A 25586-nucleotide genomic window follows, 5' to 3' on the forward strand; every position below is an offset into this window, starting at 1 on the left:
TGAAAATGTTTCAAGATAACTCTCCTACACTATTATGTTTTTATTTCGAGTTTCGTTTGCGCAATATTTTACTTACAATTTTTTTGTTTTGAAATTTGCCTGAAATTTTACTGAAAGTGACAAAATTTTGCATGTGTGAGTCACTTTAAAATCATCATTGCAACGGATATATTGATTTTTTTTGGAAATTATCACTGTTATCTCGGTTTTCAACGTTAAAGAGTAATAAACGATAAACTTTAAAAACCTATACAAATTTTAGGAACAACTTTCTTTTAATATGTTGGTTTTATATTTATGTACATGTGTAGAACATATTTACGGAACCCTAATATTGCGCGTGGGCCGACACACACTTGACCAATTATTGTTTAAACATCAAAGTGTCAGTATATCGAACACTATACTATGTTTCTACAATGACACATTCAAAATATTTTTGTGGAGAGAAAATCCCTAATAATCACTAATGATAAATTATTGTTGTTGTAAATAGCTGTCCTAAAATTCCGGTCCACTATTACAACAACAAGAGGAAAGATGTTTGGCCACCTTATACGATACGACAACTTTATGAAATATCAGATTGAAGGAAAAATCGAAGCAAGAAGAGGAAAAGGAAAGGCAAGAAGGGCATTCCTAGATGAAATACAAGAGAAGGCAGAGCTCGTGTCGTATAGGGAGGTGAAATCAATGGCTGAGGACAGAATTAGATGGAAAATGCTCCACCGACAAGAACAAAGTTATTAAATTAACTGATTGATTGATTACAACAAACATTTTAATTATTGAACTAGCTTTTGCCCGCGATGTCGCTCGCGTTTATTTCGTGCGCACACTCACAACTACTGGTTGGAACTTGATGTCGTATTCAATGTTGTATAGCGAATGGTCAAACTTAAATTCTTGTATAGGTTTACTCGCGATACATTGCTTGGAGTCCGAGATATTGTCAATATTATGTCAACGTTGTGCGCGAACAAACATAGCCCATTTACAGTTTTATTATATGTATATAGATAATATATATTGAAGGACGTTTCCTTCAATAAAAGATAAAAGGGCTCGCCAATCGACACCTTTGTCAAATTGATGTCGAAATAATATCGAGTGGTTGACATCAAAGCGAATTGGCGGGAAAATCACTTCCGACGCGGGTGGTCTGCAGCCGCCTTTAGTTTGACGGGACATCCTGAAATATTATATTGATAACATGTTAGCATGTATTTGTACCGACTTCGTAAAATCAGGATGTTTGTAATATTTTTCCCGGCGCTGTCCAGCAATCTGAGGGAGTGGTTCTATGAATAGGGACGGAAGTGAGTAACAGGAAGCTGACGCTGAAGCAACGCGCGCCAATTTGATTTGGCAGAGCGAGAGGGTCGTTACATTTTCGGACCGAAATCATATGCGAAAAGGTAAATAAAATCTACTAGATTTTTCAATGAAAGTTAACAGCTTTTAATTAATCGATATTAATATTATTTAGACCGATATTAATTATATTTGAAAAATATATAGTTTAAAACCCGTGTAGTAGAGTAATATAAAGAACTAGATGTTGCCCGGGGCTTCACTCCCGTAGGAATTTTGAGATAAAATATAGCCTATCTATCTTGGATAATGTACCTTTCTAATGGTGAAAGAATTTTTAAAATCGGTTTGGTAGTTACGGAGATTGCCCGCCTCAAAAATACAAACTCACTAACGCTTACCTCTTTATAATAATAGTATAGATTTTTTTACTCACCGTAATCTATGCTTAATTAAGAGCATGCCCCATTGCTCAGTCGCTCTCCGCTATCTTGGACGTCCGTCGACAGACAACGCAGAACATTGGAGAAAGTTTCGTTACGTACGTCAACGCACGTCATTATCAAAACTATAGCAATTAACGGAGCACGAAGGACCTACAATGTGGTGCTTCATCGCAACGAAGCGCCACTGAACACTACTAAGAACAAATTGGATAGATTAAAGTGTTTAAAAATTAATTTTTACATGTAGATAAAGAAAGATAGAATATTATAAAAAGCATGTACAAACTGTATGAACCTCTTAAGCGGCGTGGTAACAGCGGCGAGTTTGCAATGAATTGGGGGTAGGTTGATGTGCTGTTGACTGTACACGTCCCAAATGCATACCATAGCAATAGTCGTACTAGAATTATTGCAACACGGGCATCGAACCTAAACCCAACACAGTTGTGAGCGGCTGGCAGCGCGCCAGGGTTTTGAGATATGGGCTTGTGGCGCAGCGTACTCGCTTTCTCTCTTTTTTACTCCATCCGGCGCGGAGTGAGTAAAGATTTAAGAGAATAGTTATCATAATCTCTGTCTCATAATGTTCGCGTGTTCCTAGTTATATTCACAGTGAGTCGCCGCGTACGTCCGTGGTCAGTGTAAAACATGAACCTTTAATATCTGATGATTCGTCTGTGATTTTAAAATTGTCTGCCGGACGTTGCTCTTCTTGCGAATGCTCTGGTTATGTGTGCTCTAGTCGCCTCATACGACATCCACAGGAGGCAACGTTGTGGAACTATTCTAGGTCGGGCGGGACCACGCTGAGATAGTCATCATTATAATGTATATTTATTACTTAAACACAGGGCACAGATTAATTTTAATAAATTACGAACATAGTCTTAAAAATATTGTAACATTCTCTATGGATTTTGTCGGAAATTAGGAATTATTACGATTTGTCTATCTCCTTTCCTCAATCTAATTGTTGTAAGTCTTTATTTTTGTCTCATAATTGAAATTGTGCTTTGTATCTTGTTTTTTATATAATAACATGCTTTTACTTTCTTATCCCTATCTTTCAAATAAATTATGCTTCCGCAAATTATGCTATCGCGTCTTCTTTTCAATATGTATCGTTGAAAACCCCATCTTCTTCTTCTTCCATCTTCTTCGCAAATGACGCATTTCATGTAAATGATGGCAGCGTTAAAGTAAACGTCAAAGCTGACTGGCGCAACCCACTCTAAGTTTAACTATTATTAACTCTTAAAGTTAAAATAAATAAAATTTGTGAAACTAAACTCTGCCTTAAGTCGTTACTCGCAGTCTTGAAATGCAAGATATATCATGCTCTCGCGTTTCAGAATTGGATATATTGTCTGTGAATCCCCTTTTTATCGAGGACAAAACGTTGCTTTTTGAAGTTTTTAAAGAGTATTTTTGAAAAATAGCTTTCCTATCTGTCATAATGTAAATAATATGGAAAATAAAGTATGGTAACTTAAAATAAAAGAATAAATTTTTATTTTTCGGCTTTGCTCGGGTAAAACTACAATAAATTATACACCGAAACCTTCCTCAGGAATAAATAATATTATATATTGGTGAAAACAATATAAAAATCGGTAATTTTTGAATGTATTGCGTTGATACAAACAGACGCGACGGAGGAGACATAACATCGGATTTAATTTTTGCTATGCCTCTGAGAGATTTGCTGGCAGATTAATTCATTGCAAATTCATCCTAATCGCCGCCTAAAGATGAATGCAGGGTAACTTGATGTGCGGCAGACTGTACTAAATTCTTGAACATTATTGTGTAACCTTTAATATTTATATTAGTGATATTATAATAAAAGCGATATAAAAAATGTCAGTCGGCGACCGCCGAGGCATTAAAATTCCATCGACGTTCCGATATAAAAGTGTCCGGAAACTCTAAAAGACTGTAAAAAGCGCCATTTCCTTAAGATATTGGATTTTGAGGATCCATAATTCCAACCATTTTATTTCTATTTGGGAGATTTGATTTTAAAAATTATGGCAATCTTTTTGCCTGTGACATTTTGTTTATTTGTAACTATGTACTCTTTGTTACTACGACGGTGTCGTAGTTAACCCTTACTTAGGCTAATTAGGCAATGGTCTGACAACTAGAGATGCCGAAGATCTGTGTAAAGAGGGAGGATAAAAATAGAGTGTGACTCCTGGGCTCCGACGCTCTATGGCGGCGGAAGGAACCCCGAAATCATTCAGATGAAAGAGAGAGAGTAATATTCTCCTGATTCACCCTGATCCACCCTAAGTGGATAGTGATCCACCATGGTGGAGCTAAAACAAACCTATACTTTTAATGAAGCATTTGTATTAATATATAATTATTTTCAAAATTTTCAGAATACACAGCATAAACACATAAAGTCGAAACGGAACATTCTCACTAACGTTAATCAAGCCTAGCTTTAGAGTTTATTGTACAGTCAGCTCGTAACCCGGTTAGCCGAGTGTGGCCTATTTTGCCGACTGTACGTGACGCCATTGAGAGCGAAAAATATATTTTTCAAAAGGAATTTCTTTAAAAAACAATGGTAGTGTCGCAGTGATTTTCGAGAATTTTCAGCTCTGTTGAAGTAATATCGACAGCATTTCCCGTAATAAGATGTATCTAATATACCCTTATAAGTCACCTTCATACCAAGTTTACAGTAAATCGGTCCAGTAGTTTTGTTGACATAGACAGACAGAGAGACAAACATTTCCAAAATTATATTTTTGGCTTCTGTCACTTGTGTGACTGTTAGATGTGAAGACAGAAGAATAACAAGTATTTTTTATTTATATTCATTGTACGGAATTGGCCTGTTGTTTTACAGTTTTATTTTAATAATTCTTCATAGTCGTATTCCTCATGGCTGAGGGTCGTGGTCATTACATGGAATGAAATATACACAACAACTTTGTGGTTTGCCATTGCCTATTCCATTTCACACACAAGTTAATTAGAATCAACCTGTGTGCAGGTTTCCTCACGATGTTTTCCTTCACCGGAAGCAAGTGGTGGTCGATGAAAACTACTATACATGAGTCAGATTGGTATACAAACTCATGTGGCACGAATAGTATTCGAACCAGGGACCTTTCGATCCACAGGCGGGCGTCTCAACCATTACACCACCACAGCTTCCAGCATATTTTTATAATATGTAGATTGAAAATAACATAAAAATTCAGGACTGATAACGAAAATAAGTTTGATTTAGACCCACTTATATGTACTCGTACATAACTTATAAGTATAAAAAAATAATAAACTTAATACCAAAGGTATTACTTTTATAGAAATCTCTTACAGTTAATATCTAGTTGTATCGTATCCACCAATTGACCTGCATAAGCCATTTTGATGTTCCCACTGGTGGGGCACTGGTCTTCCTTACGAATGGAGATGGCTATATATTTATATATATCTTAATCACCTCGCAAATTGTGCTTCAAAACAACAAAATACAGAACTACAAGCATTGTCAAGTCCAGATTCAGAATTACTCCCCTTTTTCCGCAGCTGCGTGTGACGGATCGCGTCGGGCCGAACTGACCCACATTTGTCATCGCAGGGTTGAAATCGCGATATGGGATTTTATTAATTTCCTATTTTTCGCCCGGTTTAATTTTAAGTTAAGTTTTTTTTTTATTAAACAACAAACAGTGGAACAGTGGCCTGTGTAAAAAAATATGTATGATATTCACATAATGAAACACGATATTAATATTTTTTACTGTATGATTATATTTTCTGGTCTGGACTGCGCGAAGTGGAGACGAAAAACCAGGAAAGTGATTCCTGGGCTCGCTCAACGGCTGTGGATGCAACCGGGAATATGCTCATTATTGGTAAAGCTTTCGACTCCCAAGAAACGTGACGTCACCAAATAGAAGATTGTATTGATGGAATACTGTGACTTTTTCAAGAAGCATGTGCAGACGCATAATGCTTATCATTTGTCAAAATTTAGATACAACTATACCCTATTCATCTTGGACTGAGACAAAAGGTAAACAAACCTTGAACAAAAAATCATTATTTCTCGTTATTCCTTTGTTAATTTTGTTCTTACTTTCTGTTAATGTAAAATTTGTTGTTGTTGTTGTTTTATGGAGTCATGTCGATTACTTAAATGGTTAGGTTAATTTCTCTTTTCTTTTTTGTTTACATTTTGTCTCAGTTCAAGATTAATAAGGTATAGTCGCCGCGAACCTGACCTCGCAAACACAACAAAATTTCATAAAATTGTGAATATTTCCTAAACGACTTAGCAGATTTTATTGGCCCGCGAACTTAAAAATTCTATTGACAGATCCTACACACCTTTTAAATTTCATCAAAATCAGACCAACGGTTCGAAAGTTATTGCGTTACAAACATACATCATACAAAAAACATGTTTGCCCCAAGTTTATAAGATATAGACAGACAATAAACATATCATCATTGCATAATGATATTTAGTAGAATATTGCAGCATATGGAAACATGAACATACACATCTCAATGTCCAGTTTCTATTATTTCTATATTCTCCACGTCAAAATGATTAAATTTACACTAAAACTTTAAAACGACAAGTTAATTAATTTAAGACTTTGCGAAGTATTAGAAAATATAGTGGCACTTGACTAGAGTAAATTGGTTTTAAGAATCCTTATTATATAAATATCAACAACTCAACTTAATCAACTTCTTTCAACTTAATCAAGCGGTCGTTTATTTAGTTTTTAATTTTAGCAAAGTCTAAAACGGGACCCTATTACTAGACTTCGCTGTCCGTCCGTCTGCCTGTCCGTCTGTCACCAAGATCTATAGATATATAGTTAGTTGACATTTTCAGAGATAATGGACGAACATACATACAGACGGACAAAAATTCTAAAAATTTGTTTTAAGAATTTTTGTCCGGGTTGCACTGACATCTTACGAATTTTCGATCAGGGTCACGTGTCCTGAGGCGAGTTTAACATTTTTTCCCGTCACAAAAAGTGCCCAACGCCGCCAAAGAAGTTTTCACTTCAAAAATTGTTTTTTCTTGTTTTAGTCCCATACACAGTACACAGACCACTTACATATTTATTATATGTACAAATTTACGAAAATATACAAGTTTTACCCAATAAGTACGTCTTATTTAAGTATTTTGAATGCAATCAAAAATATAATAAGTCTATTTCACACACAGAAGCATAAATGCGTTTCTACTAAAATAACCGTCTCAGCTACTGTGTTCACCAAAAAAAAAAGCACCTAAACAAAATTGCACTTTATATTTTCAGTGTTAAAGCACATTTTTCTATTATTTTTAATAGCAGAGATAAAGCAGATGAAATTGTACTTTATTCTGTTGTTGTAATGCTCACTTTAGGGTGTAGTTTTGAGAGTTTAGCACCCGTGACGTAATTACACAAACAATAGGACGTAAATAGCCGGGTATGCCCAAATTATCTGTAAAATTACTGCTAATGACTATGTTTGGGAAATGTGGGAAAGTAGTCTAGTAGACAGGACTATCAAATTCTTTGGCCATATAGAGGGGACTATTTGTAACACTTTGGCATTAATATTAGGTAATTATTTACCCGACTGTAAGGAGAGGGTGCGATTTTATACTGATACATAGTCAAAAGGTGCTGTGGTCCAACTATTTTGGACAACTGCCCCTAGTAAAGGCCCGTAGTCCAACTAGTTGGACTGAGCAGTTGGACCACTGACTGTCAACCCGTGTACACAGTTTCCTCCTCACAGATATTATAATTCACCGGACACAAGTAATTTATGAAAATTACATAACATAAAATTATCTAACGAATTTCTAAAGAGGATTTACTTCAAGCAGCAAGCCTTAACAGCTGATAGCCAACGATAGCATTCCCATAAAGGGTAGACGTCAGGCGAGCGGCTGGTTGTAAAAACATAGCCAAATCTTTAAAATTTAATGGCAATTTTTTTACGCTAACCCTTGGCTTTGGGGCGTCACAGCTCCGAATAAAAGAAAATTTCTCAAGCGGCCGACCGCTCAATCTTAAACGAATATTCAAAATTGTAAGGTCTATTTTTTATGTGGACGAACGAGGTTTAAGGACCTAAACTTGTTCCAAAATTCATAGTCTTCGAAGCGCGTCTTGGCACAACCTATACACATGACATTAAATTCAAATTACCGTTATTTAAAACTCGAAATGGCGGATTCACTCCATATGTGGTACACCCTAAGCGGTACCCTGCTATCAACTAAGTTTGACCGACTTTATAATACCCAGGCAAGCGTGGAAGCATCACCCGAACCAACAATGAAATGTGTCAAAACCCGTAATTTCCAAGCATTCATTTCGTCTATAGAAAGTCTGGCCGCCTTCTAATTTGCCTGCCATGTCTCAGAGCCAGCAAAATAGCACAAAATTTGTTCAACAAAAGTCTAATAATGTGTTTCACCCACGTGAAAACAGGCGAGCAGAGAGAATGCTCGATTAATCATATTTTTATCGGTAATAATATTTGTTTGGTCAAACTCGATTTTGTCCAGTGACAAAAATAGCCAGCGAAAACAAGCTCAATCGTGACGTGGGTAAAATTCAATTACGTTTTTCGGCCGGACAAACGAAGCAATAAATATTAATTAAAATCTTCTAAAATTTTGTCAAAGTTATTATCTAGGATCTCTCTCCGTTTTCGCGAGTTCTAAGTTGCATTCGGTGCTGTGACGCCCCAAAGCCGACCTCAGTGGCACAGTGGTAAAGTGTTTGTTTCTGAACCGAGAGGTCCCGGGTTCGAACCCCGGTCGAGTCATGATGGAAAATGATCTTTTTCCGATTGGCCCGGGTCTTGGATGTTTATCTATATATGTATTTGTTATAAAATATAGTATCGTTGAGTTATTATCCCATAACACAAGTCTTGAACTTACTTTGGGGCTAGATCAATCTGTGTGATTTTGTCCTATTGCCATTAAATCTGGGATTTAATTTATTTTAGATCTAGAAAATGTACTATTAATAAATATGTAACCACAGGTTTCTTATTACAAGTGAAATCTAATTTTCGCGTACAAACCCACATAATATTAATTATAAATCAGAAACAGATACACACAGAGATTAATTTACATATAAGATGATCTTGATACCAGTTTGCTAAGCCTTAATGGGTGTACCGTATAGATTCACATAGAAATAGACACAAAGAAGCGGTGGTTCTCTAATGATTACGATCGCCTATGAATCGAAAGGTCCTAGGTTCGAATCCTACTAGTGCCACATGAGTTTATATACCAATCTCACTCATATGTAGTAGTTTTTATCGACCACCACTAGCTTCCGGTGAAGGAAAACATCGTGAGGAAACCTACACACTGATTAATTTTGACATGTGCGTGAAATGAAGAAGGCAATGGCAATATATATATATATATATATATATATATATATATATATATATATATATATATATATATATATATATATATACGTACATGCGTAGAATGTAACCTGGAATAACATAGGGTACTTTTTATCCCGAAATTTCCACGTGAGCGAACCCCCGGGGCGCAGCCAGTGTAGATATAAAACACAATAATTAAAAATAGATAACCAATCTATTTTGATTGCTATTCAATGGCGTGAAATATTTCAGCGTATATCAGCAAACGCAGGTAATTTAATTTAATTGATACACGTCGTAGGTTATGTAAAACAGCAAGAATAGTTGAGAGCATTCCAAGACATTGCCACAGACACTTAATTAACTACCTATGTAACTGACGTTTTAGTCGGTATTATCACAACGAATTTGGTTTAGATTTATAGAAAGATTGTTCAATTGATACTCTAGCTCCCGAACCAACACACAGGTTGTGATTTCAAGAAGTGGCAAAAAAATTGTGATTATTTTTTACCTTTTATAATAATAGGTACGGCACGTAACCGACGTTACGTAGGGAGTCTGTCGTTTCCAACTGGTACTGAAGTGGCAGAAAATGTTAAACAAATAAATATATAGGGACAAATCACACAGATTGAGTTAGCCATAAAGTAAGTTTGATATTCAAAAATGGCTGGCTGGCTTGATGTCGTCAAGGATAATATGCGTGCCAATGGTCTGACAACTAGGGATGCCGACGACCGGGCGATGTGGAGACGAAAAAGTAGGAAAGAAGTATGTGCGAATTATACATTTGCAAGCATATTACTACTTTTTCCATTCAATTATTAATGGACATATTGAGGACAGAACTTTATCCATCAATCCTAACTAATATTATAAATGCGAAAGTAAGTTTATTTGTTACCTATTCACGCTCTGTCTACTCAACAAATCTTCTTCAAATTTTGCACACCTACATATAGTTTGAAGTTTGAAGTACCTTTCATACCGGAAAATCAACGCGGGCGAATTCGCGTGCAAAAGCTAGTAGATAATAATCGAATGTAACAAGAATGTAAACATCTCAATATCATACACAATGCTAATAGTTCTTGCATAAAGAAATAATGAAAAAGTTTTGGATGGTAATTTTTCGAATACTTTGGCATTAGGTTCTGTCCCACCCGCCAGTAACAAAGACGTGGCCGTTCCCTGTGAATGTCCTAAAAGTAATTGGAGGCAACTTGCACGCTCCGTGGTCTTGAAAATTGCTTTGTTATGTCCCCGCCTAAACTGGCCTGCAGCCATACGAACGAATAGTGTGCGTCGATTTTGGTGTTTACTAGTTGTTGCCAATGGTTTCGTACGTTGCAAAAAGTATCTTTGTTTTACATACTCACAGAGAAAAACTTGTTGCAAAGTTTTTATAATTGGCGATTCGTTTGTTACAATCATGCAAATACAATTTTCCCATTAATTAAATGCAAAGGTTTGCGAGGATTTATGTATGTTTGTTTCTCTTTCACGCAAAATCTACTCGACGGATTGTTATGTAATTTGGTACACGGGTAGAATATAACCTGGAATAACACATAAGTTAGGTTTTTATCCCGAAATTATCACGGAAACGAAGCCCCGGAGCACAGCTAAGCTGGTACTATTAAACCATTTTGAGACAACTGTATTTTAAACTGATTCGCATATTTCTGTGTAAAGTTGGGAACACAAAAGAGTGCACTGTAAGTATGCGTGTGGGCTGTATCATCGTTATTACACATGGTGTTCTTAGTGTACCCTGGTTGGCTATTCAATACGAAGTAACACTAAGCCTGTTCATTTTTACCCAGCTGCGGAAAAGGCGTGTCTTATTTGTCACCAAGTACATCATGCCTTCTCCATGTTTGGCTCTGTGTGAAAAACAGATGTTGAAATCATCATCATCACGTAATTTAAGAGCGAGGCTCTTGTCGGCAGAGTTCCTTCCACTGTTCTCTCTCTAAAGCAAACTCCTTCACTTCTTGACACGACACCCACTTTTCCTTTAATTTGTCTGGTGTAACTATCTCTTGGCCCCTTCTTCCTTCCACATTTCCTTCTATAATACATCTGAAGAAGGCATCGTGTCGTATAAAATGTCCTAACATTTTCCCTCTTCTATTTTCAATTTCAAAATATCTCTTTTTTCTCCAGTTCAAAAAGATTAAATTAAATTAAATAAAGTTAAAGTACAGGGTAATTATTTTACTGAGCTTTTTACCTTGATTTGCTCCGAGTTAATTTCCAAAGAAATCGGTGTCCTAAAAATTATACTTTTTTTTTGTTCTCCAACAGCGTTTCTTCTACAAATTCCCATCAGGTGGGTCGCATGTCAGTTTGTTTGCTCAATAATAAAAAAAATACTCATTTAAAAATATGACTATATAATATTACCTGGAAGAATGATTGACCAATTGATACGACACGAGGACCGCGGAAGAGTTACACAAGCCAACTGAAAAAGAAGGCAGGTGTTGTGTGTCGTATCGAGACCTTTAAAGCAAAGCCGAAGATAGAGAGGTGAGGAGAATACTCCGACAAGAGCTTAGCTCTTAAAAAGAAGATAGTTATGATATATACAGTTTCCTTTTAAGACATAAACACACGCTGGAGCTAATCCACTAATCCTGGTTGATACATTGTTAATGTATGACGCGTTACGTGTTGATAATTCCGAATTTCAAGCTAATAATTGACCACGAACGTACAACATAATTAACATGATTTAATATTAATTGATTAGTCTAGTGATGTCACACATTGTCTCATTCGTCTGAAATATATAATAATCTTAAAAAAGAAAAGAATATCTGAATATTGTGCGACGATTTTCAATAATTTTATTGGAAATACAACTTTTATTTTATTTATTAATTATAAATTTTGAAATTTTTAATAATGATGTAAATTCGTCCTCCTAATTTTTAATATATGTATAAGAACTATATTTGTTAATTGACGTCCTTGGAGAAAAGGCTGCGGTGAAGTTTGTTGCGCCGCTTCTTCTTCACCTGCGCTTTGGAAGCCGGCAGTAGACTTAGTTATAAGTGTTGTATATCATTCTTAATTGAATAAAGAATTTTGAATTTGAATTTGAAAAAAAAACTCAATGCAACAAAAATACAGTTGGTGAAAAAAGTTAAACAAGGTTATTTGTTAGACTAATTAAAAACCCTCGACTTTCAATATTCATTTCGCTACAACTTATGAACGGCTGAACCGATTGATCAAACATATCTAAAAGCCACCGCATAAAAATTAGGTATCAAATAAAAAAAAACCTCATCCAAGTCGGTTCATCCGTTGACGAGCACGGTGCCACGTACACAGACAGATAGACACACTTAGCGGTCAAACTTATAACATCCCTCTTTTTGCGTCGGTGATTAATAAAATGACATTATGGTATCAAGATTCCATTTCAGAGCCAAGTACTCTTGTCGTTCTTTACACATAAATCATAAATTTTCGTATTTAACATTAAGAAGTATAAAGCTATTCGTCAATGTTTACAGTTCACTGCTAAAAAGGGATTTTACTAGCTGAAAAGAAATCTTTAACAATACGTGCTTGGATCTAAAACTTTGAAGGGTTTAAAAGATCACGTGTAGCATTTTTGTATGCACATTTCTCTTGTACGTGCGAGCGAAGCCGGGCAGACGGCTAGTCAATAATTCAAGACTTGAATTTCCCTCACGTACTGACAATGTGTTTCATATATTTGCGGGAAATCTTTATAGATTTAAGAAAAGAAGAGATATGTGTTAGAAAAGTAATTGGTGAAATGAAACATCGGCCGAGATTGCACAAAATTATTATATTTTCATTGAGAGCGAAAACGTATCCAGTCTAGACAGAGGAGACAAAAGTCAAGTTGACATTTTTATTTTAGATTGCGACCTTATAGTCCAACACTGGCCCTTGAGCGCAGAACAATATGGTCTGAAAATTGACTATAATTAAAATTAATTTATTACTACGTAAGTCGAAATAACAAAATAAATTTAAAATACAGGATAATAATTAAAAGAAAATTTTATATTTTTTATAGATTTTTATAAGATACGATAAGCTATCTGTTATCTTCTTGTTATCACGAGATAAAACATTAATAGTTGCACATCTCTATTATTATAAAGAGGTAAGCGTTTGTGAGTTTGTATGTTTGAGGCGGGTAATCTTCGAAAATACCGAACCGATTTCAAAAATTATTTGACCATTAGAAAGGTACATTATCCAAGATTGCTATAAGCTATATTTTATCTCAAAATCTCCACGGGAGCGAAGCCCAACATCTAGTAAGCAATAACTTTGTAAACTAAAACGGGCTACTGAATGCTGGCTCTTCAAGCTATTTCAAGCATTAACAAAACAAACAATTTTCATAGGTTTTTTTCCGTATAGATATGTTCATAAGCAGCAAGTTGAAAATGAAGTATATGATAAGATATTTTAACATAAATCGTCTGTCTTCATGGATGAATGAACTCTTTATTATACAGTGGTACAATAAACAATTTAAAATTCACATATAAAAAGACAGACAAAATAACATAGTAAAAATATGTTATTATAAAGCGATTTCTTTTAGATAACCAACACATGTAACCGAAGAAAGTAGATATAATGTACTTCTAAAAATGTTACTTTTACCCAAATGTTCTCATTTCTGTGATCTATATAAATCTTAATACCTAAACATGTTGGCAAACAAGTGATTTCCCGCGGGTTCTTTTATGAACTCCATCAGTTTGTCAACAAATATTTTAAATATTTCAACACAAGAGCTAAATAAGGGTGCAACAGTCAACTTTGACGTTAACTTTAACCAGCGCGCCGTTGTCGTTTCGAATAATAGCGTACTTCGCATTTTTCTGCGCAGGTTTTTAGCTAACGTCAAAGATGAGTAGTGCAACCCAAGGGTCACGCGGTTTTGTATATGGACATCTATGCATACATATAATAAAACTGTAAATGAGCTGTGTCTGTCTGTACATAGAAGATATTAAAGAAAAATAATTATGGGGGTGTTTACGGGACTAATAGAAGCGAAAACAATTTTTTAGGATTTTTGATTGTCTTTGTGTTTGGTAACGCATCACGCAAAAACTACTCGATGGAATTTTATACGGTTTGTACGGTTGTATAGCGGATGGTCTAACTTAAAATCTGGTATAAGTTTTATCGCGATACAATGCATAGAACCCGAGATGTTGACCGAAAAATAATTCATGATCGGACGCACATAATAAACGCGGATGAAGCCGCAGCCAAAAAGTAGTTTAGAAATAATTTTGAATTTTTGACATGGTGTAGTGGTTTACTACGCCCCTCCGCTATATCGAAGACCTAGGTTCGGTTTGCAAAGATTTGTATTTGTGGTCACATTTGTCTGGGAAATGTGCCTGTTTTTGTGCACCGTGGAGTGTTGTCTATTTTATTTAAGATAATTTTTTGACGAATTTAATTTCTAATTTTGTATAAAAATCAATATACATCTACTGTGTTCTAAAATTTTGACTGTGTTTTTTAAGAAAACGTGAAGTGCTTAACTGTACTGACAGACAGAATATAGAATAGTTACAAGTTTTGCTATTGCAAACGGAACCCTAAGCCGCAACAATTAATTACAATGTCATCTGAGTATAAAATAATTATTTGTAAACAAATAGAACGATCGATATAAATTCCACACCTATTTGAAATTATCCCCCCATGAAAATTAAAAGAATTAATGACGTTATTAATGAACGCATAAAACTTTTAATGGTTGTTTTTTCCCGTCCCTGAATCAGAAAAAAATATGATTAATATGGAAGGGGAGGTGATTATCTAAGAATAATTGATATTAATAGCAGCATACTTTATCGGTCAGATAACGTGGATTATACGGGTTTTGTTATCTACTAGCTGCGCCCCGGGGCTTCGCCCCCGTGGGAATTTCGAAATAAAAAGTACCCTATGTGTAATTCCAGGTTATATTCTACCCGTATTTCAAATTTCACAACAATCCGTCCAGTGGATTTTACGTGAAAGAATAACAAAATTACACATATACGAGTACGTCCTCACAAATTTTCGCATTTGTAATATTAGTAGAATGGAATAACAAACTGTTTTACCGTTGTGTGGGTGCGTTGCGAGGGCAGGTTTTGTATGGAATTATTTCATAAGCGATGATTCGCCTTAATTTATATTATTTTCCGTCAGGTACCCGTTTTCTTCATAAGGTTAATACCCCATTGTTCATATCTAAATTAACTTTCTAACTAAACAATAAAATTAAAATTCTCAAAGAATTCCCCCGAGTTGGATACAGATAAACGCTTTGAAGCTAAATCGGGACCTTGATAAATAATTCAAAGCCTGGGATCCATTCATTGAATGATAATGATGCAATTTAGTGGAAAGCGTTGAAAAATAAGAGGTAAGGTAGTAAACTATTCGCAAAAAGAGCATTTGACAGCTGATTATGTGCACTTGAGTGGCTGGACCACACACAATAGGGGACCAATCTATGAATCTCTGTCTCTAATTTTTGCGTGCTACCGGTTACTTTTGGAGCTGTGATGCCCCAAAGCCCAGGGTTCGCGTAAAAAAATAAACCAATTTTTTTGAGATTTGCCTGTGATTTTGTAACCGGCCGCCTGCATTACGTCAACCATTTTAGAGAGTGCTATTGTTGCCTATCAGCTATTAAGGCTGTGTCCCATAGTCCGTTCGTACGACAGCACATCTCTCTCTCATTTAAATGTTTACCCGGCGGTTTCTTCCGCCGTTACGCGCGTCTAACTCCAGGGTCACACATCATTGCGGATTCGCCACTGACTGGGACCGCGGTCCTAGATTGTATCGGTCCCAGACGATAGATTCATCTTCTATCATCATATTCATCTTCATTGTGGTCCACAAGTTCATTTGGAATGCGGTTGATTGTACATGAGTGTGAGTAAAGTGGGAATCAGATGTCAAATTTATTCAGAAATTAGACTTTCACAGGCACGCTAAATTCCATATTATATAGTAATTACCCAAAAAGCTAGAAATTATAAGCATTTCGGAACGACCACTGCGGAAAATAAATGCCGACTGAAACTCATTTAAACAGTGTTGGTCTATGGTTGGAGAGAAAGAAAGATGAGTGATTATCCGCAAGATTACAATCTCGTGGTCCTGCTATTTTGCTACGCACGTTAGTTCGGGAGCCAACGAAGAGAAACGTTGAATTATTCATATCAGGCTCAAGCTATGACGAGAAATGATAACAAAGGGTGAACTTCGAAAGTTGTAACTGTTGTGTTACCAGCTTTGGCAAAGTTTTCTTACTTATTGACCAAGTTAACAGACAAGTAAAAATGGAACACGAAAAATTATTTTGCAGGAGTTGAGCGAAATCAGACCACGTAAATTTTGTTTTAATATAAATTTTATCAAAAGTTTCGGAACTGTTAAAAATGGCCTCTTCTATTACCCAATTTAAAAATAATTTTCTTTTCAGTCTTCATCTACGATGAGTAAAAATACGGTGATTTTAATACCTGAAACAAATAAAAAACATAAATTAATCAAGGTCATTTTATTATTCTATCTAGCCCGTGGATGTTGTGTCCCACTGCTGGGCTCTTTCTATTGCAAATTTTGCCCATTTCGGTAGGAATTTATCAATATCGGCCCGTCATTGATAAATTCATCAAATTCATCATCTCTGTTATTCTTACTTGTATCCAGAAGATAGAGTATTGGAGATCTGTGCCACAGGCCTTGCCTTCTACAGGCTCCAGTCTCCTCACAATTTCAACATTGGTTGAGCAGGGGAGCAGATGAAGTGTGAAGGTAAACAAAGTTACTTTCGCAATTATAATATATATTAGTTCGGATTATGATTTGAAGCGGTAGTGGTGTAATGACTGTGGATCGAAAAGTTTCAGGTTCGTATCCCACTTGTGCCATATGAGTTTGTATACCAATCTGACTCATATATAGTAGTTTTCACGATGTGGACAGTTTAGTTCACTAGTGTGTATGCGACTATTACCTGCCACTAGATGGCGGTAAATAGTCGTAAAAGTCATGTCAGATGCCTTTAGGCGACTTGAATAAAATCTGACACCAGTGTTAGCGATAACACACTCGATATGATGACGATGATGATACATTATGTTCAGCATTGGAGTATCAATCGTTGTAATCCTGCTTCGAATCGACTTCAAAATGATTTAGGTAAGGGTAAAGTTACATTATGACCCAGACCCAGTCACGTGGTTTTTTACCTTGAATATAACCACTCCATATCCTCCTGAGGATGTCGTAAAAGGCGACTTAGTGACACATAGTCTTGGCAGCTGATAAGCATTCCTAGAGGGGCACAATTTTTTTTATTTATTTTTTACAACTGAAGTAATTTGAATTATGGTGGAAATAAACATTTTTTCTTTTTTCTTTTTTTTTACGCTGAACCTGGGCTTTGTAGCATCACAGTACCGAATGCAACACACGAGGATGATATATATATATATATATTAAGACCCAATAATCATAATCAATATATATACAATTCTTCCGTTACTGAGTGACTGACTAACTGACTGACTGACAACGTACAGCCGAAACTACTGGGCGTAGGAAGCTGAAATTTGGCAGAGAGATTCTGGCCCTAGGGAGTGTGAAAGGATTTTTGGAAGAAGAAGAAGGGGGTAAAGAGGTGAAAAACTTTTATATGAAACTTCTACACCGTTGAAGTTAGTGACTTGAAATTTTGTATTTTAGTTGTTTACAACAAATTTATGAATAAGTGTTTCAGATTTTTTTTAGTAATTCATGCGGGCGAGCCGCGGGCAAAAGCTAGTTATAATTAAACGTAGCATTAAACAATGTCCACCGGCTCAAAAATCTATTCAACAAAATTACAAACAAATAATAAAATTCTTCCTTCAGCCTATTCAGTTTCTTGGAAGCATTCTCACAACTCGACGGTGCTTTGATAGATTCACGACTCGCTGAGTCGAAAATCGGCAAAGGATGTTTAAATATAGTAATAGATCTTCGAGAGAATTTCTTGTAAAAATAAGTATTAGAAGCCTTTTGTGGAGAAGAAGCATAAGACTGGAAAGATTGGCGTGCATTGGACGAGAGGTCTTGCAGTGAAGTGAGCTGCAGACGAAAATTATGTTACCGCTTACTTTTACTTCGATTATGTTGACAAAAAACAATTAGCAAAATACGCTAAATATTTTACGAGATACCAGCTGCGCCCTAGGGTTTTCTCCGTCTCTTCGTTTCATTCTGAGCTGTAACGTCGCTAAGTCCGGAGTTAGCGTAAGAAACTAATAAGTCGCACACTGACTGCTTGAACGAACATTTTGCAGATTCAACTGTGACTTTAAAACCGACCTACCTGTTGTCTTTTGAGAATGCTATTATTATATTATATTATATTCCCCTTCCAATACTACTCAGTATTGGAAGCTCATAGGCCATTAAATTGGACATAATTGCGTGCTAATGGTCAAACAACTAGGGTAGCCGACGACCGTACGAAGTGGAGACGACGAAGTAGGAAAGCGGACCCTGGGCTCCGACGCTCAACGACTGAGTAGGGAACTAGGAAAACGTTCAAATTAGAAAGAACTGATGGACGATGGGTACACACAGTAATGAGACATCTACTGTCAAGATAAGATGGAAATAAATCGCACAGGAGGCTCAACCTAAGCTGCTATAAATGTATAAAGAAAAACTGAAAAAGACCAAGACACAATTCCACTGAGAAACTTAAAACACTTCAGAGACTCTGAACACTCATTTATCTTGTCTTTGGGCTAGAGAAAAAAGGTATAATCTTGGTAGTCTGTATAAAAATGTTTGAATAAGTAGGAGAGCTGTCTACTTTCTGTTCGAAACCAGGTTTATTACTGCCGGCAGAACGAAGTACCGCGGGTGAAGGAGTTGAGAAAATGTCAAAAATGATATGGCATCTTCTCAGGTCATTACTAATATCATTCATTCAGGTCATTGAATAAAACACACATAACGACTTTCTTTACATTATAAATGGAGTTTGCAATTGCGTTCTCCATTTTCGCACAAGTTAATTATCAACTAGTGTTTAGGTTTCCTCACGTCAAAATCAAAATTCTTTATTCAATTTAAGATGATATACATACATCACTTATTGACGTGAAAATTTTTCTTTTTTTCTTTTTTCAAAAAAACTTTTCTCCTATGACGTCAAGTACTTCTTGGCTGACTAGAGGAGGTAAACTGCCACATCCAATTTGACGTCTTCCTTCGTACTCGATGTGACTTAGCACCCTTTTTAATATCCCGGTGACAAGGAAGGCGCTCTTTTAGAGGTCGACATTTCTGAGACATATTTTGATATACCTCAAGTTTATAGCTAGTCTTCATAAAGTCTGGGCGCTGAATAATGAAATACGAACAAAAGAGACACGTGGAGGGTGCGTGAAATGCCAGGCGTTTGTCAAGTGGACGGGAAGGTCAATCGACCTTACACAAGGGTGCTTTTTATAACCATCATACGAGGTACATTAGACACTGGTAGGTAATCGTCATGTTAGACGCCCTTAGACGACTTGAAAAATTCGACGCTAATGTTACCAGTGTTAGCAATAACACACTCAAAATGCAAATTATTTATTTGTTCTAAATCGAAAATAAAGAAAGGTATTTTTTTAAAATAAAATGTAGATTATTATCTATAACTTCTTCAATCTATACTAATATTATAAAGAGGAAAGATTTGTATTTTTGTTTGTAATAAATAAAACTACTACTAAAATTACTGAGCCGATGAAATTTGGTACAGAGATAGACGAAACCTTCAAGAGTTACATAGGCAACTTTTTATGAGTTAACGCGTTAACGCGTGTTATCCAGTAGTTAATTTCCTAATCAATAGTTAACTGAGTAACGTTTCAGCTAATACAACGCAAATTGAAACCCTAGCTGACCCGGGGGAGCGCGTTGAAACGGAGAATCGAGTCGGGAATCGATTACGTATCGTCTCGATTCGAGAGCTCTCGAGTTGGCGATTAATGAAGACACCGGTACGAGTGCATCAAGTTTCCACTCGTCTTTCGAGAATTGGATTACAGCATATATATCTTTATATCTAGATCTTGGATTACACTATACGATTACTTTTAAGGAAAGTATTCTGCCGCGTCTATCTCCGTCAGCAATTAACTCATATCCGCAAAATCTTACAGCACAGATTTTCGCGCAGTTTTCACCAATAGATGTGATTCTCATGGTAGGTTTAGTGAGTTATCATGTTTTACCCGCGCGAAGCCGAGACGGGCCACTAGTACTGATTAAGAAAAATAAACTTCACTCTTTTTTCCATTTTCACCTTGTTTAACAACAAAGGCCTCGGCTCTATCAACCCCGTAAGGGATGAAAACGTGATTTGTAACCATCTTAACAATGCTTATCCATGCGTGCGTGATTGAGGTAATTGGCAGTCTCTGAGAGACTATATAAGGTACACAAATTAACGAGTGCACAGAATTAAATGTAAGCGTTGCACCAGTCAACTTTGACTAATGTCAAGACTTTAAACTGCAAAGGAAAAGGCAAAGTACCTACGCCATTTTGCCTAACGTTTGTAAAAGTTGATTGTTGCAACTCACCTATTTGTATTTCAAAATATTAAAAGCATTCGCGGTCCTCTTGTCTATGACATAGACGACAAACTCCGGGGCTTACCATCATCTCTTAATGCGATTCATTTCAGGACCTAAACTGATCTGAGTCGCAAATTCGTGTCATCAAGTTAATTTTTAATACTGCGGTTCATTTCAGGTTCCTATATTGAAGTGGGCTGCATTTTATAGCAGCCCTGCAGGAGTGCCTCCTGCACTGGTTGGTACTGTCATGTTTTGCTGAATTGTCTGATAAATATTGGTGTCGAAGACCGAGTGATGTGGAGGAACACCGCTTTTTGGCTGAGGAAGCACTGCTCAGATGAGAGGGAATAGAATAGCAAGCAACATATTATATATGTACGGACGGTACCGCCTTCACTCTGTTAAAAGCATGATAAATATACACCTAGATCTTCCACAGAAATCACACTATCTATTGATGAAAATCTTACAAAAATACGTCTGGTAATTTTTGAGTTTATTGCTTTCATACAGAGATAGACACACGCGACAGGTGGACTTCTTTTAATTTATAGGGGTACTTTTAATCCCGAAAAAATAACTTCACATAAGAAATTTCCGCGGGCGAATCCGCGGAAAAGATAGACACCCAAATCATCCTCATGGAAAAAAAAATTACGCCCGGTAGAACTAAATATATGTGGAGGATACTTCTGAAATTTTTATATTTTGTGTCCAGTACACTTTTCTCCCACCATACGTCACGGGTACTCCCGTTGATGACTCCCATTTGGCTCGTAATACGGCCAGCGCGTTTTTCTTTTCAATTTACGGCCAAGCCCGAACAGGCCCTAGGCCCTCCGCGGCACCAATTAATGCCCTCCTATTATTTACCTTCGCGGGAAACAGAAAGGGTACAGATTAATCTGTTCGAGTAAATTTTCTCGACTTTTCCCGTGGCCACGCCAGAAGTACCATGAATTACGTTCGACCAATGTCTCTCTCACGTCCTTCGTTTTCCGGGTTATACTTCGGCTGTTACGCTCCAAAGCCCTGTGCTTGATGATTTACTTGACCTCTGTCCCATCTGGGGATCATAGGGCAGGGCAGAGGGCGTATATGGTGGAATCTATATTAGGCTACGCGCTTCGCCACGGCCAGAAAGACATATCGTTACAAAATTAAATGCTTGTGTTCTCTGTCTATGCCGGACTCATCCTTATCGCCAAAGGAGAACATAGCTAAGGGTATCCTAATCTAGGATTTCACGGAGAAGCGCAATGAAACATAGTGCGCTTTCGGCATTTATTGACAGAGAAAAATTAACATTACCAAACACACAAATATCTAGTGATATAAGAGATATATTACTGTGAAAACATCATATATTCCTTAGGCAAATTCTTTTTGTTCGCAGTTTTTATAAAATGCTATATATATAAGCTGATGATCACCTTTCGGGCACGGACTGAGTATAAATCATTTTATATGGGCATAAGCGTTTAATGCAGCCAATTAGGTCGGTGCTTAAATGTAGGGTACGGACATAGTGTCGGTAGCGAGTCTAGGCTAATTAAGATAGATAAAAGCGTTTGTTTAATGCTTTAAGAGAAACACATAAAAAAAAATCATATATATCACAAATATATTAGAAATACTGGCTCTGTGTACACCGTGACAGCAACAGGACCTGACCTAACTTTTGTTTGTAGGTAATATTGATATTATGTATTAGGTCCTATTTTTAATTTTATATATATGTTGTTATATATATACTTATAGGTTATTGACCTGAAATAAATACCCTATTATAATATAGAAAAACAAACGTGAAAAGTAACAAAATAGGCCTATTAATATTATAAATGCGAAAGTTTGTGATGATGTACGTGTTTACTCTTACTACCACTACGTACTGGACCGAAAGTTATGATTTTTGGTTCACGGGTAGAATATTACCTGGAATAACACATAAGATATGTTTTATCCCGAATTTCCCACGGAAGCGAAGCCGCAGGGTGCGGCTAGTAACAAATATATCAGCAGTGTTGTAGCAAAAGGTTAAGCTTAGTGGATTTACTTAAACATGGAATTAACTGACGACCTCCGAATTCTCCCATCTTGACCGAATGAGAAAGAGACATTTTTTGTTATCATCTTATTACTGAATTAAAAATATGCATAGGTAGGTACCTATGAATTTTAATATATGAATTTTAAGCTTTTTGTTAGCTGGAATGTTTTTGATAAAATTAGCACTATGAGAAAATAACAATCTTAATATTTTTTAAATTCTGAATTACTCACGAAACCTGCGATGTGAAAATTAATTTATTAGTTTTAATACGCTATCCGCTCCGCTACTCTCAACACTAACCCTAATTAGTTGGGAACAATTTGCAAGAGAGGACCCTACCGTGACCGTTATTGGCGTGTGTTGGACCCAGTGGAAGTCTACCTTATTACTGCGACTATGTCGGAGCCGGTGGATATCAACCATTATACCTTCAGGATGGCCTCGTGTTGAATGGTAATAAACCCGTTATTTTATAAGGATAATACTCTATTAGTCGTAAAAGAGTTCTTCTACCTTCCTGAATTCTTTATTTTTGTATTAATTTATTTAACTACCGGTCAAGTGCGAGTTGGTGGAAATGACGATTCTATTAGATGGAAATGACTGCTGACGGCATTCCCAAGGAGGGTTAATATCTGGCCGGCGGCCGGTCATAAAATCAGAGCCGAAGAGAAAACAGAAAGGATCTTTCTAAAGTGTTATTTTATTACACTTACCTGGTTTGGAGCATCACAGCCAAAAATGCAACAGCGAACACGAAATAATACCTAACGATTTCCGCGGCCATTTAACTCTTTATTAATACAATAAAAAAAGAGAGAGTACAATGGCGGACTTATACCAGAAAGGAAAAGTCCGACATTCCAGTATTTCTTTTTATTGTTTTAATTATTGTTTTAACAAATATTTGTGTAAAACCATTTTAATTGTATAGCTTAAGGTATGTTGCTTAACCAAACGGTATTAAATCAAAATTGTACTAGAAATAATAATATATCTTTTTAATATACTTAATATATAAAGCTGTATTATGAAATGCGTGCGGTTCCCGCCCTAGAAAGAAACCAATCCATACATTTTCGTGGATGTTGTAAGAGGCAACAATGTGAGAAAAACTATGACAGCTGACAGACAACAATATCATTCCGAAGTGGACGGTCGGTTGTAACAATAGGGTTTCTTTTTTACGCCACTCCAGGCCACATGGCGTCACAGCCACGAATAAAACCAGGATCACGCTGATCACTGTACGCATTTGTTTCCTCATTTACTGCCGGAATTTTAGAATGAAGCTATTTCTTAACCCTTGTAACCCTTCCGTGCCATAGCATTAGTCCCACTCGTGTCAAATCGTATCACATATTCATTCATCATTACTCTCCCATATTGCATTTATTTCCAAACCAATAAATACACGAAATAAGATTGATATCGGCAACAATATGGCGGTCACAAAATCAATTTCAAGTTCCATATTGTGCGACAAAATTGCAATATAAAGTTGGCAACACAATGTTGGGAACATTTTTCATTATGGCTAAAGTTTGGTCAACTAGCTGAGTGGTATTGCCAGTGTTAAGATTACGTGATGATGCTAAGTTTGAATCGCTTCTGGTATTATATTTATTGAGAGCTGAGGCCTCTAGTTGTCGGGAAAATGAGGCATTCCACTCAGAACGTTGATACCAATCGCACCACTTAGAGCATCAGTTTATTTCTCAGCTGCGATTTGAAAGAGAACTTAAATCGTTATATCGCTTTAGATGTTCTAAGTTGGGGGAAAACGTTTTAATTATTCTTCGCAGCTGAAAATATATATGTCCAAATCGAACCGTAGTGATGTTTGAATCGGTGATATTTGAATTGATGCGCTGAATATACATCGAACGTATACGGTATACATCGAAAATAATTACTCAGATAAGAGCTAAAATCAATAAAAATACAGTTTTATAAAGCAGGCAGAAAAGAAACTATTTACATCTCAAAAAAAAAAAAGAAAGAGAGAGATAGGAAGACTAAGTAATAGGAGCAAATAAGAAATGAGTTAATATCCAGTCCTACATTTAAAAAAAGTTTCGCCGCACTTCTTTAGTAGAAGTATATTTGTTTACTTCGTGATTGACAGTTTTTCCTGTGGCTTTAGAAATAGACTATAGACAAAATCCAGTTTTAAAAAAATCTAATACCCGTGTTGCCAAATGAAATAATTCTATCTTCGAGTTTATTCACCATGATAATATTTATTCATATTTTATGCTCAAACTATCTTCGAAGGTCCATCGGCCAAGATGGCTGACAGGGGGCGTGTGCGGATAATATACAGCCAACATCTTTCCCGCCCAGAACATGTGTTCGCAAGAAATTGTAGCAGACACACAGAAAAATAACGGGTCCTTTCTGTTCGTAATGATTTCTTAAGAAGTCATTTTTTGCTGTTATAATTTATTTGAATGGTGTGTTAGTTATTTAAGCAAGTTTTTGTGAAGTATAAATAGGCTGATATAATGGAGGGCTTAAACCATTCTGCACACCAATTTGATTAGCACCTTACGGTTCCGTAAGAGTTTTATATTCTCAATATATTTCAGGTATTTCTTCTAGATCAGATTATAATAAAGGTAACTTTTATCCCAAAATTCCTTGTAGAATATATCTAGTTATTTATTAATAAGCCATTTTGTTATA

The 25586-nt window shown here is 36.2% G+C and overlaps 1 protein-coding gene and 1 long non-coding RNA gene across 5 annotated transcripts in view; both read right to left on the bottom strand.

Moving 5' to 3' along the window:
• Positions 1 to 25586, bottom strand: part of LOC128680260 (uncharacterized protein) — a 533151-nt gene that overhangs the window by 212394 nt on the left and 295171 nt on the right. The gene's annotated exons all lie outside the window — the stretch shown is intronic.
• LOC128680270 (uncharacterized) overlaps positions 16110 to 25586 on the bottom strand; it is an 84594-nt gene continuing 75117 nt past the window's right edge. Inside the window, exon 4 of one of the 2 annotated variants that reach the window (XR_008405839.1) lies at positions 16110 to 16732. This is a non-coding gene — a long non-coding RNA (uncharacterized LOC128680270). The remainder of the gene's footprint in view (positions 16733 to 25586) is intronic. The other variant, XR_008405838.2, reaches the window with a different exon arrangement.

Source organism: Plodia interpunctella, chromosome 23 (genome assembly GCF_027563975.2).
Source record: "Plodia interpunctella isolate USDA-ARS_2022_Savannah chromosome 23, ilPloInte3.2, whole genome shotgun sequence".
NCBI classification, from domain to species: Eukaryota; Metazoa; Arthropoda; class Insecta; order Lepidoptera; family Pyralidae; genus Plodia; species Plodia interpunctella.